The sequence below is a fragment of the Mus caroli genome, unplaced genomic scaffold (genome assembly GCF_978045245.1).
Source record: "Mus caroli unplaced genomic scaffold, Mus_caroli_1 scaffold_19, whole genome shotgun sequence".
Lineage (NCBI taxonomy): Eukaryota > Metazoa > Chordata > Mammalia > Rodentia > Muridae > Mus > Mus caroli.
In genome coordinates, this window is record NW_028227274.1 from 143,591 (window position 1) to 150,297 (window position 6,707).

Here is a 6,707-nt window from a genome sequence, read left to right on the forward strand (position 1 = left end):
CTAACGTCAGTTCAAGTCTACAGTCGGCACCACACACACAGTCTGTCCCATGATGGAAACCACAAACAAAAACAAGACAGAAACACAAAAACAAGACAGAAACACAAAAACAAGACAGTAACAGAGAATAAAAGACACCAGTATCTAAGCACACTCGTTTCTCACTCTGCCAGATGTAAAACCAAGGCACGAGGTGGGACTCGAACCCACGATCTCAGAACCCTAAAACGAAGGCACGAGGTGGGACTCAAACCCACGATCTCGGAACCCTAAAACCAAGGCACGACGTGGGACTCGAACCCACGATATCGCAACCCTAAAACCAAGGCACGAGGTGGAACTCGAACCCACGATCTCGTAACCCTGAAACCAAGACACAAATTCACAAACCAAGACACAAATTCACAAACCAAGACACAAATTCAGTGGTGCCACGTTTAGACAACAGACAACATGTAAGACGCACACAAACAAACATACCTCCAAGGGGTCTTTCAGGGTTCCTGGGTGTCACACAGATCTCGGTGGGACCTCCAAATGAAAGAACATAGTGGGGAAACCCCCACTCAATTCCTGATTCGGTGCGCACCCAAGAATCACAAACAGACAACCCACATTTTTTTTAATTTTTAATATTTTTATTACATATTTTCCTCAATTACATTTCCAATGCTATCCCAAAAGTCCCCGATACCGCCCCCCACTTCCCTACCCACCCATTCCCATTCTTTTGGCCCTGGCATTCCCCTATATTGGGGAATATAAAGTTTGCAAGTCCAATGGGCCTCTCTTTCCATTGATGGCCGACTAGGCCATCTTTCGATACATATGCAGCTAGAGACAAGAGCTCCGGGGTTCTGGTTAGTACATCATGTTGTTCCAACAATAGGGTTGCAGATCCCTTTAGCTCCTTGGGTACTTTCTCTAGCTTCTCCATTGGGAGCCCTGTGATACATCCAATAGCTGACTGTGAACATCCACTCCTGTGTTTGCTAGGCCCCGGCATCGTCTCACAAGAGACAGCTATATTTCGGTCCTTTTAGCAAAATCTTGCTAGTGTATGCAATGGTGTCAGCATTTAGAAGCTGATTATGGGATGGATCCCTGGATACGGCAGTCTCTAAATGGTCCATCCTTTCATCACAGCTACGAACTTTGTCTCTGTAACTCCTTCCCTGGGTGTTTTGATCCCAATTCTAAGAAGGGGCACAGTGTCCACACTTTGGTCTTCATTCTTCTTGAGTTTCATGCGTTTAGCAAATTGTATCTTATATCTTGGGTATCCTAAGTTTTGGGCTAATATCCACTTATCAGTGAATACATATTGTGTGAGTTCTTTTGTGATTGTGTTACTTCACTCAAGATGATGCCCTCCAGGTCCATCCATTTGGCTAGGAATTTCATAAATTCATTCTTTTTAATAGCTGAGTAGTACTCCATTGTGTAAATGTACCATAATTTCGGTATCCATTCCTCTGTTGAGGGACATCTGGGTTCTTTCCAGCTTCAGGCTATTATAAATAGGGCTGCTATGAACATAGTGGAGCATGTGTCCTTCTTACCGGTTGGGACATCTTCTGGATATATGCCCAGGAGAGGTATTGCTGGATCCTCCGGTAGTACTATGTCCAATTTTCTGAGGAACCGCCAGACTGATTTCCAGAGTGGTTGTACAAGCTTGCAATCCCACCAACAATGGAGGAGTGTTCCTCTTTCTCCACATCCTTGCCAGCATCTGCTGTCACCTGAATTTTTGATCTTAGCCATTCCGACTGGTGTGAGGTGGAATCTCAGGGTTGTTTTGATTTGCATTTCCCTGATGATTAAGGATGTTGAACATTTTTTTCAGGTGCTTCTCTGCCATTCGGTATTCCTCAGGTGAGAATTCTTTGTTCAGTTCTGAGCCCCATTTTTAATGGGGTTATTTGACTTTCTGGAGTCCACCTTCTTGAGTTCTTTATATATATTGGATATTAGTCCCTTATCTGATTTAGGATAGGTGAAGATCCTTTCCCAATCTGTTGGTGGTTTTTTTGTCTTATTGATGGTGTCTTTAGCCTTGCAGAAGCTTTGCAGTTTCATGAGGTCCCACTTGTCAATTCTCGATCTTACAGTACAAGCCATTACTGTTCTATTCAGGAATTTTTCCCCTGTGCCCATATCTTCAAGGCTTTTCCCAACTTTCTCCTCTATAAGTTTCAGTGTCTCTGGTTTTATATGAAGTTCCTTGATCCACTTAGACTTGACCTTAGTACAAGGAGATAGGAATGGATCGATTCCAATTCTTCTACATGTTAACAACCAGTTGTGCCAGCACCATTTGTTGAAAATGCTGTCTTTCTTCCACTGGATGTTTTTAGCTCCTTTGTCGAAGATCAAGTGACCGTAGGTGTGTGGGTTCATTTCTGGGTCTTCAATTCTATTCCATTGGTCTATTTGTCTGTCACTATACCAGTACCATGCAGTTTTTATCACAATTGCTCTGTAGTAGAGCTTTAGGTCCGGCATGGTGATTCCACCAGAGGTTCTTTTATCCTTGAGAAGAGTTTTTGCTATCCTAGGTTTTATGTTATTCCAGATGAATATGCAGATTGCACTTTCTAATTCGTTGAAGAATTGATTTGGAATTTTGATGGGGATTGCATTGAATCTGTAGATTGCTTTTGGCAAGATAGCCATTTTTACAATGTTGATCCTGCCAATCCATGAGCATGGGAGATCTTTCCATCTTCTGAGATCTTCTATAATTTCTTTCTTCAGAGACTTGAAGTTTTTATTATACAGATCTTTCACTTCCTTAGTTAGAGTCACGCCAAGATATTTTATATTATTTGTGACTATTGAGAAGGGTGTTGTTTCCCTAATTTCTTTCTCAGCCTGTTTATTCTTTGTGTAGAGAAAGGCCATTGATTTGTTTGAGTTAATTTTATATCCAGCTACTTCACCGAAGCTGTTTATCAGGCTTAGGAGTTCTCTGGTGGAATTTTTAGGGTCACTTAGATATACTATCATATCATCTGCAAAAAGTGATATTTTGACTTCATCTTTTCCAATTTGTATCCCTTTGATCTCCTTTTGTTGTCGAATTGCTCTGGCTAGGACTTCAAGTACAATGTTGAATAGGTATGGAGAAAGTGGACAGCCTTGTCTAGTCCCTGATTTTAGAGGGATTGCTTCAAGCTTCTCACCATTTACTTTGATGTTGGCTACTGGTTTGCTGTAGATTGCTTTTATCATGATTAGGTATGGGCCTTGAATTCCTGATCTTTCCAAGGCTTTTATCATGAATGGGTGTTGGATATTGTCAAATGCTTTTTCCACATCTAACGAGATGACCTGTGGTTTTTGTCTTTGAGTTTGTTTATATACTGGATTATGTTGATGGATTTCCGTATATTGAACCATCCCTGCATCCCTGGGATGAAACCTACTTGGTCAGGATGGATGATTGTTTTGATGTGTTCTTGGATTCGGTTAGCAAGAACTTTATTGAGGATTTTTGCATCAATATTCATAAGGGATATTGGTCTGAAGTTTTCCATCTTTGTTGGGTCTTTTTGTGGTTTAGGTATCAGAGTAATTGAGGCTTCATAGAATGAGTTGGGTAGAGTACCTTCTGTTTCTATTTTGTGGAATAGTTTGTGAAGAACTGGGATTAGATCTTCTTTGAAGGTCTGATAGAACTCTGCACTAAACCCATCTGGTCCTGGGCTATTTTTAGTTGGGAAACTATTAATGACTGCTTCTATTTCTTTGGAGCATATAGGGCTGTTTAGATCATTAACCTGATCTTGATTCAACTTTGGTACCTGGTATCTGTCTAGAAACTTCTCCATTTCATCCAGGTTCTCCAGTTTTGTTGAGTATAGCCTTTTGTAGAAGGATCTGATGGTGTTTTGGATGTCTTCAGGATCTGTTGTTATGTCTCCTTTTTCATTTCTGATTTTGTTAATTAGGATGCTTTCCCTGTGCCCTCTAGTGAGTCTGGCTAAGGGTTTATCTATCTTGTTGATTTTCTCAAAGAACCAGCTCCTTGATTGGTTGATTCTTTGAATAGTTCTTCTTGTTTCCACTTGGTTGATTTCGCGCCTGAGTTTGATTATTTCCTGCCGTCTACTCCTCTTGGGTGAATTTGCTTCCTTTTGTTCTAGTGCTTTTAGGTGTGTTGTCAAGCTGCTAATGTGTGCTCTCTCTAGTTTCCCTTTGGAGGCACTCAGAGCTATGAGTTTTCCTCTTAGAAATGCTTTCATTGCGTCCCATAAGTTTGGGTATGTTGTGGCTTCATTTTCATTGAACTCTAAAAAGTCCTTAATTTCTTTCTTTATTCCTTCCTTGACCAATGTATCATTGAGAAGAGTGTTGTTCAGTTTCCACGTGAATGTTGGCTTTCTATTATTTATTTTGTTATTGAAGATCAGCCTTAGTCCATGGTGATCTGATAGGATGCATGGGACAATTTCAATATTTTTGTATCTGTTGAGGCCTGTTTTGTGAACAATTCTGTGGTCAATTTTGGAGAAGGTACCATGAGGTGCTGAGAAGAAGGTATATCCTTTTGTTTTAGGATAGAATGTTCTGTAGATATCTGCCAGATCCATTTGATTCATAATTTCTCTTAGTTTCTCTGTGTCCCTGTTTAGTTTCTGTTTCCATGATCTGTTCATTGGTGAAAGTGGTGTGTTGAAGTCTCCCACTATTATTGTATGAGGTGCAATGTGTGCTTTGATATTTACTAAAGTTTCTTTAATGAATGTGGCTGCCTTTGTATTTGGAGCATAGATATTCAGGATTGATAGTTCCTCTTGGAGGATTTTACCTTTGATGAGTATGAACTGTCCCTCCCTGTCTTTTTTAATGACTTTGGTTTGGAAGTCAATCTTATAAGATATTAGAATGGCTACTCCAGCTTGTTTCTTCATACCATTTGCTTGGAAAATTGTTTTCTAGCCTTTCATTCTGAGGTAGTGTCTATCTTTTTCTCTGAGATGAGTTTCCTGTAAGCAGCAAAATGTTGGGTCTTGTTTGTGTAGCCAGTTTGTTAGTCTATGTCTTTTTATCGGGGAGTTGAGTCCATTGATATTAAGAGATATTAAGGAAAAGTAATTGTTGTTTCCTGTTATTTTTGTTGTTAAAGTTGGCATTCTGTTCTTGTGGCTGTCTTCTTTTAGGTTTGTTGAGGGATTACCTTCTTGTTTCTAGGGCATGGTTCCTGTCCTTGTATTGGTTTTTTTCTGTTATTATCCTTTGAAGGGCTGGCTTCCTGGAGAGATAATGTGTGAATTTGGTTTTGTCGTGGAATACTTTGGTTTCTCCATCTATGTTAATTGAGAGTTTGGCTGGGTATAGTAGCCTGGGCTGGAATTTTTGTTCTTTTAGTGTCTGTATAACATCCGTCCAGGATCTTCTGGCTTTCATAGTCTCTGGTGAAAAATCTGGTGTAATTCTGATAGGCTTGCCTTTATATGTTACTTGGCCTTTTTCTCTTACTGCTTTTAGTATTCTATCTTTTTTCAGAGCATTTGTTGTTCTGATTATTATGTGTCGGGAGGTATTTCTTTTCTGGTCCAGTCTATTTGGAGTTCTGTAGGCTTCTTGTATGTTCATGGGCATCTCTTTCTTTAGATTTGGGAAGTTTTCTTCTATAATTTTGTTGAAGATGTTTGCTGGTCCTTTGAGTTGAAAATCTTCATTCTCATCCACTCCTATTATCCGTAGGTTTGGTCTTCTCATTGTGTCCTGTATTTCTTGGATGTTTTGAGTTAGGATCTTTTTGCGTTTTACATTTTCCTTGATTGTTGTGCCGATGTTCACTATGGAATCTTCTGCACCTGAGATTCTCTCTTCTATCTCTTGTATTCTGTTGCTGATGCTGGTATCTATGGTTCCAGATTTCTTTCCTAGGGTTTCTATCTCCAGTGTTGCCTCATTTTGGGTTTTCTTTATTGTGTCTACTTCCCTTTTTAGGTCTAGTATGTTTTTTTTCATTTCCATCATCTGTTTGGATGTGTTTTCCTGTTTTTCATTAAGGACTTCTACCTGTTTGATTATGTTATCCTGTTTTTCTTTAAGGATTTGTAACTCTTTAGCAGTGTTCTCCTGCAATTCTTTAAGGGATTTTTGTGCTTCCTCTTTACTGTCTTCTACTTGTTTACCCGTGTTCCTTTGTATTTCTTTAAGTGTGTTATTAAAGTCCTTCTTGAAGTCCTCTACCATCATCAGGAGATATGCTTTTAGATCCGTGTCTAGCTTTTCCGGTGTGTTGGGATGCCCTGTACTGGGCGAAGTGGGAGTGCTGGGTTCTGATGATGGTGAGTGGTCTTGGTTTCTGTTAGTAAGATTATTACGTTTACCTTTCGCCATCTGGTAATCTCTGGGGTTTGTTGTTGTCGTTGTCACTGTTTAAAGATTGGAGCAGAAGCTGTGTTCCACTCACCAGCAGTCTCAAAATCCTGTAGCAGGGGTCGTGGGTAGCTGGCGGTACGCCGGAAGAGGCCTGTGGTCCTACTCAGGCCGGTTTTCTGCTTCCCTAACTAATGCAGTCTCAGGTCCCGCGCGCAATTGGATTGGAGCAGAAGCTGTGTTCCACTCACCAGAAGTCTTAAGATCCTGTGGCGGGTGTTGTGGGTAGCTGGCGAGTGTCAGCCGACCCTGCGCTCTAGCTACCCCGGTGCTGGTCCGGCCGGATGAGGCCTGTGGCCCTAGTCAGG